General features: G+C 40.5%; 1 protein-coding gene across 7 annotated transcripts in view; it reads left to right on the top strand.

Annotated features, from left to right (window-relative positions):
• CATSPERT (catsper channel auxiliary subunit tau) overlaps positions 1–12,487 on the top strand; it is a 182,634-nt gene that overhangs the window by 138,363 nt on the left and 31,784 nt on the right. The gene's annotated exons all lie outside the window — the stretch shown is intronic.

Genomic DNA, 12,487 nt, shown 5'->3' with positions numbered 1-12,487 from the left:
TGCCCCCAAATCATTTTGAATACCCAAGAAATCCACCTGAGGACTGACAGACTAAACTGTACAACTAAAGGGACAGGAGAGGCCACACTGAGGAAGTTAGGAAGTACAGAGATATAGTTTGGAGGAGAAACGGATCATAGGTGCTGAGGAAGGGAGGGAGCCCTGGTTGTGGAGAAAGGTGAGAGAGAGTAGAGCACACTTCCCCATTGCCATTGGTTGGGAAAATGAGAGGGGCTGATTTTCATGACTTTGCAACCAGCAGGGCTCAAAGACTGGAGTTTTGGAGGTCAGTGGGCTTGGCTGAGATAGAGACCTGAGGGTGCTACCCTCCTACTCCTGGAGAGAAGGCAGACAAGCAACTCCAGGGCAAATGATGTGATCTGAGGATCACCTAAGGCACATGAGGAGAGACTGGTTGCTCTACTTGGAGCACAACTGTGAGAGGTGGCATTCACAGAGTTGCCTCTCCAAAGATAAGAGAACCAGTGGGTGCATTTTTCTCCCCCACGCCTTAGCATAGGCACAGAGACACCTGCTGAAGGCAGCAACCCGGACATAGGCTGTTGAGTCTGCTTGTTCCAATTCCCACACCCTTGTACTCTGGTGTGACAGCCTTCTTGGTCAAACATGCACCAGTCCCAGCACAGCAAGACCCACTCCCAGAAGACCAGCGCACGTCCCTACTGGTCCCTAAAGTTTGGAGTTTTAAAAGTTAGCAGGCTTGGCTGAGATAGAGCCCAAAGTGTACTGTGATGCTCCAGGCAGACAAGCAACACAGTGATGACAACATGAAAACAGCAATCCGAAAAACACCTGGGACATGGGAGGGGGAAATCATTCACTCTTCTAGGAGTGCTTCCCTGAGAACAGCAAGAACGATGTTCCAACTCTAGGGACAAAGGATCTGGCTGGTGTCATTCCCCTCTTCCCCACCTTGGCATAAACCAACTTCAGTAAACAGCACCACACCAAGACTGGCTGAATAACCTGATTACATCAAGCCACACCCCCCTGCACTCTGTTGGTACTGCTTTCCTTGGGCAAGTGTCCCTAAGGACCAGTGCAGTGGGCCCCTTCCCCAGAAGACTAGAAGAAACACTTGCATGCACCATGTCTACCAACCATACAGATCTGCTAGTCTTCTGTTATAATGGAAGTAGCATCAGGTCTCATTTAACAAGCAGATCAGAGGACACCTAGTTAAAACTCATCATACTCTAGCCAAGGTCCAAACACTACCCACTGCAGGCAAGGAGAACCTCTGCAGGTGAATGACCTGTGGGATAGAGCAGCGAAAACACAGCAGAAGAGAGCATGAAGCACACACCACAGACACTACCTGAAGCACCAGGCCCTGGACACAATATGACTTCTTCTTCATAAAGCCATTACTCTAAGGAGCAGGAACAAAACTGGATTTTCTACCACATGGAAAAATACAGAGACTTAGACAAAACGCCAAGATGGAGGAATTCATTCCAAAGAAAGAACAACAAAGAACCAGAGATATAATTGAAACAGATATAGGTGATATCCCTGATGGAGAATTTAAAACAACAATTGTAAAGATACTTGTTGGGTTTGAGAAAAGCATAGAAAACATCAGGAAGACTCATGCCACAGAGATAAGAGTAATAAAACAATCAGAGGAAGCTGGTCTCGGAAGATAGCGGCCTAGGAGGATGCTGGGCTCACCGCATCCTGCTGATCACTTAGATTCCACCCACACCTGCCTAAATAACCCAGAAAACTGCCAGAAGACTAGCAGAACGGATTCTCTGGAGCCAAGCACAGACGAGAGGTGAGAGGCCCACAGAAGAGGGTAGGAAGGGTGGAGAGATGGTGCATGCTACACGGACTGGCAGGAGGGAGCCGGGGCAGAGGGCCAGCCCACGGGCCAGCAGAGGCCCCAAGTCTGGCTGGCAAGAGCAGAGGGGCCAGACGGAGTGTGTTTAGACAGCAAGCGGGACTTAACATCTGGAAGGTTATAAGTTAACAGCTCTGCTCGGAGAACGGGAGGGCTGGAGGACAATAGGAGGGAGAGTTGTCGAGCCCCGGACGACAGAGCTCAGCTTGGCGGGGAACAAAGGCGCTCACCAGTGCCATCTCCCTCGCCCATCCCCCAGTCAAATTCCCAAAGGGAACCAGTTCCTGTCAGGGAACTTGATTGCACCACGCAAACACCCAAGGCTGTGTTTCTGTGGATCCATCCCTCTGGCGGTGGGTCTGACTCCCTCCTGATGCCGCAGGGCCCCTCATGAAGCAGATCACCAAAGGAAAAATGAGCTGAGCATGCCCCTCCCACCCCTGTGCACCTTGCCGATCCACCCCAGCTAATACACCAGATCCCCAGAACCACAAGCCTGGCAGTGTGCAAGTAGCCCAGACGGGCCACACCACCCCACAGTGAATCCCACCCCTAGGAGAGGGGAAGAGAAGGTACACACCAGTCTGACTGTGTCCCAGCGGTGGGCTGGGGGCAGAAATCAGGTCTGACTGTGGCCCTGCCCACCAATGCAAGTTATTCAACACAGCACAGGGTAAGTGCCCTGCAGTTCCACACCACTCCAGGGACTATCCAAAATGATGAAACAGAAGAATTCCCCTCAAAAGAATCTCCAGGAAATAGCAACAGCTAATGAACTGATCAAAAAGGATTTAAACAATATAACAGTGAATTTAGAATAATAGTCATAAAATTAATCGATGGGCTTGAAAACAGTATAGAGAACAGTAGAGAATCTATTGCTACAGATATCAAGGGACTAAGGAACAGCCAGGAGGAGCTAAGAAATGCTATAAATGAGCTGCAAAATAAAATGGAGACAACCACAGCTCAGATTGAAGACGCAGAGGAGAGAATAGGTGAACTAGAAGATAAAATTATGGAAAAAGAGGAAGCTGAGAAAAAGACAAAAAATCCAGGAGTATGAGGGGAAAATTAGAGAACTAAGTGATGCACTAAAGAGAAATAATCTACGCATAATTGGTATTCCAGAGGAGGAAGAGAGAGGGAAAGGTGCTGAAGGTGTACTTGAAGAAATCATAGCTGAGAACTTCCCTGATCTGAGGAAGGAAAAAGGCATTGAAAGCCAAGAGGCACAGAGAACTCCCTTCAGACATAACTTGAATCGATCTTCTGCACAACATATCATAGTGAAACTGGCAAAATACAAGGATAAAGAGAAAATTCTGAAAGCAGCTAGGGATAAACGTGCTCTAACATATAAAGGGAGACCGATAAGACTCGTGACGGATCTCTCTACTGAAACGTGGCAGGCCAGAAAGGGATGGCAGGAAATCTTCAATGTGATGAACAGAAAAAAATATGCAGCCAAGAATCCTTTATCCAGCAAGTCTGTCATTTAGAATAGAAGGAGAGATAAAGGTCTTCCCAAACAAACAAACACTGAAGGAATTCATCACCACTAAACCAGCCCTACAAGAGATCCTAAGGGGGATCCTGTGAGACAAAGTACCAGACACATTGCTACAAGCATGAAACCTACAGACATTACAATGACTCTAAACCCATATCTTTCTATAATAACACTGAATGTAAATGGACTAAATGCGCCAACCAAAAGACATAGGGTATCAGAATGAATAAAAAAACAAGACCCATCTATTTTCTGTCTGCAAGAGACTCATTTTAGACCTGAGGACACTTTCAGATTGAAAGTGAGGGGATGGAGAACTATTTATCATGCTACTGGAAGTCAAAAGAAAGCTGGAGTAGCCATACTTATATCAGACAAACTAGACTTTAAATTAAAGGCTGTAACAAGAGATGAAGAAGGGCATTATATAATAATTACAGGGTCTATCCATTAGGAAGAGCTAACAATTATAAATGTCTATGCGCCGAATATGGGAGCCCCCAAATACATAAAACAATTACAAACATAAGCAACCTTATTGATAAGAATGTGGTAATTGCAGGGGACTTTAATACCCCACTTACAACAATGGATACCCCACTTACAACAATGGATAGATCATCTAGACACAGGATCAATAAACAAGGGCCCTGAATGATACATTGGATCAGATGGACTTGACAGATATATTTAGAACTCTGCATCCCAAAACAACAGAATATACTTTCTTCTCTAGTGCACATGGAACATTCTCCAAGATAGATCACATACTGGGTCACAAAACAGCCATTCATAAGTATACAAGAATGGAGATCATACCATGCATACTTTCGGACCACAATGCTATGAAGCTTGAAATCAACCACAGGAAAAAGTCTGGAAAACCTCCAAAAGCATGAGGTTAAAGAACACCCTACTAGGAATGAATGGGTCAAACAGGCAATTAGAAAAGAAATTTAAAAATATATGGAAACAAACGAAAATGAAAATACAACAATCCAAACGCTTTGGGATGCAGCGAAGGCAGTCCTCAGAGGAAAATACATTGCAATCCAGGCCTATCTCAAGAAACAAGAAAAATCCCAAATATAATATCTAACAGCACACCTAAAGTAAATAGAAGCAGAACAGCAAAGACACCCCAAAGCCAGCAGAAGAAGAGAAATAATAAAGATCAGAGCAGAAATAAACAATACAGAATCTAAAAGAACTGTAGAGCAGATCAATGAAAACAAGCGTTGGTTTTAAAAAAAAAAATAAACAAAATTGATAAATCTCTAGCCAGGCTTCTCAAAAAGAAAAGGGAAATGACCCAAATAGCCAAAATCATGAATGAAAATGGAATTATTACAACCAGTCCCTCAGAAATACAAGCAATTATCCGGGAATACTATGAAAAATTATATGCCAACAAACTGGACAACCTGGAAAAAATGGACAAATTCCTAAACACCCACACACTTCCAAAACTCAATCAGGAGGAAATAGAAAGCTTGAACAGACCCATAACCAGTGAAAAATTGAATCAGTTATCAAAAATCTCCCAACAAATAAGAGCCCAGGACCAGATGGCTTCCCAGGGGAGTTCTACCAGACGTTTAAAGCAGAGATAATACCTATCCTTCTCAAGCTGTTCCAAGAAATAGAAAGGGAAGGAAAACTTACAGACTCATTCTATGAAGCCAGTATTACTTTAATTCCCAAGCCACACAGAGACCCAGTAAAAAAAGAGAACTACAGGCCAACATCCCTGATGAATATGGATACAAAAATTCTCAGTAAGATACTAGCAAATCAATTCAACAGCATATAAAAAGAATCATTCACCATGATCAAGTGGGATTCATTCCTGGGATGCAGGGCTGGTTTAAAATTCACAAATCAATCAACGTGATACATCACATAAATAAAAGAAAAGATAAGAACCATATGTTCCTCTCAATCCATGCAGAAAAGGTATTTGACAAAATTCAGCATCCTTTCTTAATAAAAACCCTTGAGAAAGTCGGGATAGAAGGAACATTCTTAAATATCACAAAAGCCATTTATGATAAGCCCACAGCTAACATCATCCTCAATGGGGAAAAACTGAGAGCTTTTTCCCTGAGATCAGGGACATGACAGGGATGTCCACTCTCACCGCTGTTGTTTAACATAGTGTTGGGAGTGCTAGCATCAGCCATCAGACAACAAAAGGAAATCAAAGGCATCAAATTTGGCAAAGATGAAGTTAAGCTTTCACTTTTTGCAGATGACATGATATTATACATGGAAAATCTGATAGACTCCACCAAAAGTCTGCTAGAACTGATACATGAATTTAGGACAGTCGCAGGATACAAAATCAATGTACAGAAATCAGTTGCATTCTTATACACTAATAATGAAGCAACAGAAAGACAAAGAAACTGATCCCATTCACAATTGCACCAAGAAGCATAAAATACCTAGGGATAAATCTAACTAAAGATGTAAAAGATCTGTATGCTGAAAACTATAGAAAGCTTATGAAGGAAATTGAAGAAGATATAAAGAAATGGAAAAATATTCCGTGCCCATGGGTTGGAAGAATAAATATTGTTAAAATGTCAATACTACCCAAAGCTATCTACACATTCAATGCAATCCCAGTCAAAATTGCACCAGCATTCTTCTCGAAACTAGAACAAGCAATCCTAAAATTCATATGGAACCACAAAAGGCCCCGAATAGCCAAAGTAATTTTGAAGAAGAAGACCAAAGCAGGAGGCATCACAATCCCAGACTTTAGCCTCTACTACAAAGCTGTCATCATCAAGACAGCATGGTATTGGCACAAAAACAGACACATAGACCAATGGAATAGAATAGAAACCCCAGAACTAGACCCACAAACGTATGGCCAACTCATCTTTGACAAAGCAGGAAAGAACATCCAATGGAAAAAAGACAGTCTCTTTAACAAATGGTGCTGGGAGAACTGGACAGCAACATGCAGAAGGTTGAAACTAGACCACTTTCTCACACCATTCACAAAAATAAACTCAAAATGGATAAAGGACCTGAATGTGAGACAGGAAACCATCAAAACCTTAGAGGAGAAAGCAGGAAAAGACTTCTTTGACCTCAGCCGTAGCAATCTCTTACTCGACACATCCCCAAAGGCAAGGGAATTAAAAGCAAAAGTGAATTACTGGGACCTTATGAAGATCAAAAGCTTCTGCACAGCAAAGGAAACAACCAACAAAACTAAAAGGCAACCAACGGAATGGGAAAAGATATTTGCAAATGACATATCGGACAAAGGGCTAGTATCCAAAATCTATAAAGAGCTTACCAAACTCCACACCCGAAAAGCAAATAACCCAGTGAAGAAATGGGCAGAAAACATGAATAGACACTTCTCTAAAGAAGACATCCAGATGGCCAACAGGCACATGAAAAGATGTTCAGCGTCGCTCCTTATCAGGGAAATACAAATCAAAACCACACTCAGGTATCACCTCACGCCAGTCAGAGTGGCCAAAATGAACAAATCAGGAGACTATAGATGCTGGAGAGGATGTGGAGAAATGGGAACCCTCTTGCACTGTTGGTGGGAATGCAAATTGGTGCAGCCGCTCTGGAAAGCAGTGTGGAGGTTCCTCAGAAAATTAAAAATAGACCTACCCTATGACCCAGCAATAGCACTGCTAGGAATGTATCCAAGGGACACAGGAGTACTGATGCATAGGGGCACTTGTACCCCAATGTTCATAGCAGCACTCTCAACAATAGCCAAATTATGGAAAGAGCCTAAATGTCCATCAACTGATGAATGGATAAAGAAATTGTGGTTTATATACACAGTGGAATACTACGTGGCAATGAGAAAAAATGAAATATGGCCTTTTGTAGCAACGTGGATGGAACTGGAGAGTGTGATGCTAAGTGAAATAAGCCATACAGAGAAAGACAGATACCATATGGTTTCATTCTTATGTGGGTCCTGAGAAACTTAACAGGAACCCATGGGGGAGGGGAAGGAAAAAAAAAAAAAAGAGGTTAGAGTGGGAGAGAGCCAAAGCATAAGAGACTGTTGAGAACTGAGAACAAACTAAGGGTTGATGGGGGGTGGGAGGGAGGAGAGGGTGGGTGATGGGTGTTGAGGAGGGCACCTTTTGGGATGAGCACTGGGTGGTGTATGGAAACCAATTTGACAATAAATTTCATATATAAATTTAAAAATAATAATAAATAAATAAATAAATAAATAAATAAATAAATAAATAAAAATGGAAACAAATGAAAATGAAAACACAATGGTCCAAAACCTTTGGGATGCAGCAAATTGATCCTAAGAGGGAGCTATACAGCAATACAAATCTACCTCAAGAAGCAAGAAAAATCTGAAATAAACAACCTAACCTTTCACCTAAAGGAGCTAGAAAAAGAACAATAAATGAAGCCTAAACCCAGCAGAAGGAAGGAAATGATAAAGATTGGGGTACAAATAAATGATATAAAAAATAAAAACAAAACAATAGAACAGATCAATGAAACCAGGAGCTGGTTCATTGAAAAAATTAATAAAAGTGATAAACCCCTGGCTGGACTCATCAAAGAGAAAAGAGAAAGGACCCAAATAAAATCAGAAAGGAGAGAGGAGAAATAACAACCAACAACACAGAAATACAACTATAAAAGTATGTAATGGAAGTTTATATGCCAACAAATTGGACAATCTAGAAGAAATGGATACATTCCTAGAAACATATAAACTACCAAAACTGAAACAGGAAGAAATAGAAAACTTGAACAGATCAATAACCAGCAATGAAGTTGAATCAGTAATCAAAAATCTCCCAACAAATAAAAGTCCAGGGATAGATGTCTTCACAGGCAAATTCTACTAAACATTTAAAGAGTTAATACCCGGGGCGCCTGGGTGGCTCAGTCGGTTAAACGTCCGACTTCAGCTCAGGTCACGATCTCGCGGTCCGTGAGTTCAGGCCCCGCGTCGGGCTCTGGGCTGATGGCTCGCAGCCTGGAGCCTGCTTCTGATTCTGTGTCTCCCTCTCTCTGCCCCTCCCCCATTCATGCTCTGTCTCTCTCTGTCTCAAAAATAAATAAAATGTTAAAAAATTTTTTTTTTAAATAGTTAATACCCATTCTTCTCAAACTATTCCAAGAAATAGAAAAGGAAGGAAAACTTAAATCATTCTATGAGGCCAGCAATACCCTGATACCAAATTCAGACAAAGACCCCACTAAAAAAGAGAACTACAGCCAATATCCCTGGTGAACATGAATGCAAAAATTCTCAAGCAAGTACTAGCAAATCGGATTCAACAGTACATTAAAAGAATCATTCACCATGATCAAGTGGGATTTATTCCTGGGTTGAAAGTGTGGCTCAATTTTCACAAATCAGGGGCACCTGGGTGGCTCAGTCAAACATCCAGCTCTTGATTTAGGCTCAGGTCATGATCTCACAATTGGTGAGTTTGAGCCCTTCATTGGGCTCTCCACTACAAGCAGTGGAGCCTGCTTGGGATTCCCTCTCTCTTCCTCTCCCTGTTTACCTCCCCTGATCTCTCTGAATATCAAAATAAATAAACCTTTATTTTAAAAAAAATTTTTTTAACGTTTTATTTATTTTTGAGACAGAGAGAGACAGAGCATGAACAGGGGAGGGGCAGAGAGAGAGGGAGACACAGAATCGGAAGCAGGCTCCAGGCTGCGAGCCATCAGCCCAGAGCCCAACACGGGGCTCGAAGTCACGGACCACGAGATTGTGACCTGAGCCGAAGTCGGCCGCTTAACCGACTGAGCCACCCTGGCGCCCCAATAAACCTTTAAAAAAATACTTGCAAATCAATCAATGTGATACACCACATCAATTAAAAAAAAAAAAAAGGGTAAGTACCGTACAATCCTCTTAATAGAAACAGAAAAAGCATTTGACAAAGTACAACATCCAATTCATGATAAAAACCCTCAACAAAGTTGGTTTAGAGGGAACATACCTCAACATAATAAAGTCCATGTATGAAAAGTCCACAGCTAATATCATCCTCAATGGGGAAAAACTGAGAACTTTTCTCTAAGGTCAGGAAAAAGATAGGGATGTCCATTCTCACCATGGTTTTTTTTGTTTTGTTTTGTTTTTTAACAAACTGCTGGAAGTCCTAGCCTCAGCAATCAGACACCAAAAAGAAATAAAACAGCATCCAAAGTCACACTTTCACTATTTGCAGATGACAGGATGCTTTACATAGAAAACCCAAAAACTCCCCCCAAAAGTTGCTAGAACTGATATACAAATTCACTAAAGTCACAGGATACAACATCAGCATACAGAAATCTGTTGCATTTCTATACACCAATAATGAAATAGCAGAAAGAGAAATCAAGGAATCAATCCCATTTACAATTACACCAAAAACCATGAGATACCAAAGAATAAACCTAACCAAAGTACAGGTGAAAGACCTGTACTCTGAAAACTATAAAACACTGATGAAAGAAATTGAAGATGACACAAACAAGTGGAAAATCACTCCATGCTCCTGGATTGGAAGAGCAAATATTGTTAAAATGTCCACGCTACCCAAAGCAATCTACACATTTAATGCAATCCCTATCAAAATACCACCAACAATCTTCACAGAGCTAGAACAAACAATCCTAAAATTTGTATGGAATGACAAAAGACCCCAATAGCCAAAGCCACCTTGAAAAAGAGAAGCAAAACTGGAGACATCACAGTTCCAGACTTCACGTTATATTACAAACTTGTAATCACCGGGACAGTAAGTATGGTACTGGCACAAAAACAGACACATAGATCAATGGAACAGAATAGAAAACCCAGAAATGAACCCACAACTATATGGTCAATTAGTTTTCAACAAAGCAAGAAAGAATATCCAATGGGAAAAAGATAGTCTCTTCAATGGATGGTGTTGGGAAAACTGGACAGCAACATGCAAAAGAATGAAACTGAATCACTTTTTTACCACCACACACAAAAATGAATTCTAAATGGATTAAAAACCTAAATATGAGACAGAAAACCATTAAAATCCTAGATAACAGAGGGAGTAACTTCTTTGACATCAGCTGTAGCGGCTTCTTACAAGATATGTCTCCTGAGGCAAGGGAAACAAAAGCAAAAATGAACTATTAGGACTTCATCAAAATAAAAACCTTCTGCACAGTGAAGGAAACAATCAACAAAACTGAAAGGCAACCTATGGAATGGGAGAAGATATTTGCAAATGCCATATCTGATAAAAGGTTAGTATCCAAAATATATAAAGAACTTATACAACCTAACACCCCAAAACCAAATGATCCAATTAAAAATGGGTGAAAGAGATGCACCCGAGTGGCTCCGTTGGTTAAACATCTGACTTTGGGTCAGGTCATGATCTCACCGTTCGTAGGTTCGAGCCCCATGCTGGGCTCTGTGCTGATAGCTCTGATTCTGTGTCTCCCTCTCTCTCTGTTCCTCCCCTACCTGTGCTCTCTCTCTCTCAAAAATAAACATTAAAAAAATGGGTAGAAGGCATAAATAAACATTTTCCCAAAGAAGACATCCAGATGGCCAACAGACACATGAAAAGATGCTCAACATCACTCATCATCAGGGAAATACAAATCAAAAGTACAATGAGATACCACCTGATACCTATCAGAATGGCTAAAATGAACAATGCAAGAAACAACAGGTGTTGGCAAGGATGTATATAAAGGGGAATCCTCTTACACTGTTGGTGGGAATGAAAACTGGTGCAGCCCCTCTGGAAACCAGTATGGAGGTTCCTCAAGAAGTTAAAAATAGGACTATCCTACAGTCCAGCAATGGCACCACTATGTATTTACCCAAAGAAATAAAAAATACTGATTTGAATGGACACATGCACCACAATGTTTGTAGCGGCATTATCAACAATAACCAAACTATGGAAAGAGCCCATGTCCATACACACACACACACACACACATGCACACACACATACACACAGAATATTACTTGGTGATCAAAAAGAATGAAATCTTGCCATTTACAACAACATTGATGGAACTAGAATGTATCATGCTAAGTGAACTGTTAGAGAAAGACCAATACCAAATGATTACAATCATATGTGGAATTTAAGGACCAAAACAGATGAAAATGTGAAGGGAAAAAAAAAGGCAAACCAGGAAACAGACTCTTAACTGTAGAGAACAGGTGAGGATTACTGGAGGGGAGGTGGGTGGGAGTCTAGGTTAAATGGGTGATGGGTTAAGGAAGGCACTAATAGTGATGAGCACTGGGTGTCGTATGTAAGTAATGAATCATTAAATTTTACACTTGAAACTAATACTACCGTGTATGTTTACTAACTGGAATTTAAATAAAAACTTGAAAAAAAAGCATAAGTTAGTTTTGCTTTTATAAAAATAAATAAATGAAATGCAGTATACTTAGAGTTGATTCACTCTTGTTGAATTCCTTGATTTATTAGTATTTGTAAAAAATTTAGAGGATTTGCCTAGCTCCATTACTTTGGAACTACTTTCATTGATACCTCTCACTCCCTTATATAAATGTATATATTTATGCACATTTATCTCAGCCTAGGACTACCAATAATTAAAGACTATAATTGTTCCATTCTATACTTTATAAATTATTTTAGTTTATTTCATGAGATTCCTCCTAGGGTCATGAATTATTGAGGAAATACAGAATTATTAATGAAAAGTATCTAGGATGTAGATTGTTTACACAGCTTTATAGATTTGGGTATGTATAGTAAATGTATAATGGAAGATTACCCAAATGACTCCTAGAGGATATGCTAAAATGAGATTCCAAGAAGGAAGAGTAAAAGCAATCTTTTAAATATCCAGTCAAACACAACTTTGAATAACGTGCATAAAATTTAACACCCACAAAAAACATTCAGAACCACATAGAGTGCAATGATGAGGTTTTGTTTGTTCGTAATTTAGTTTTTATTTTTTGAACTAGCATTAGGAACCAGAAAAATAGGAGTACTCCATATAAATATTTACTGTCATCTGACTAAAAGACATAAAGATATAGACCATTGTGACATTTAATTTTAATAACTTAATGCATGCATTTTAAC

The sequence above is a fragment of the Puma concolor genome, chromosome C1 (assembly GCF_028749965.1).
Source record: "Puma concolor isolate L17-30 chromosome C1, mPumCon1.1.hap2, whole genome shotgun sequence".
Classification (NCBI taxonomy): domain Eukaryota; kingdom Metazoa; phylum Chordata; class Mammalia; order Carnivora; family Felidae; genus Puma; species Puma concolor.
Note: the sequence above shows the minus strand (reverse complement) of the source record. Positions and strands in the feature narration are given on the sequence as shown.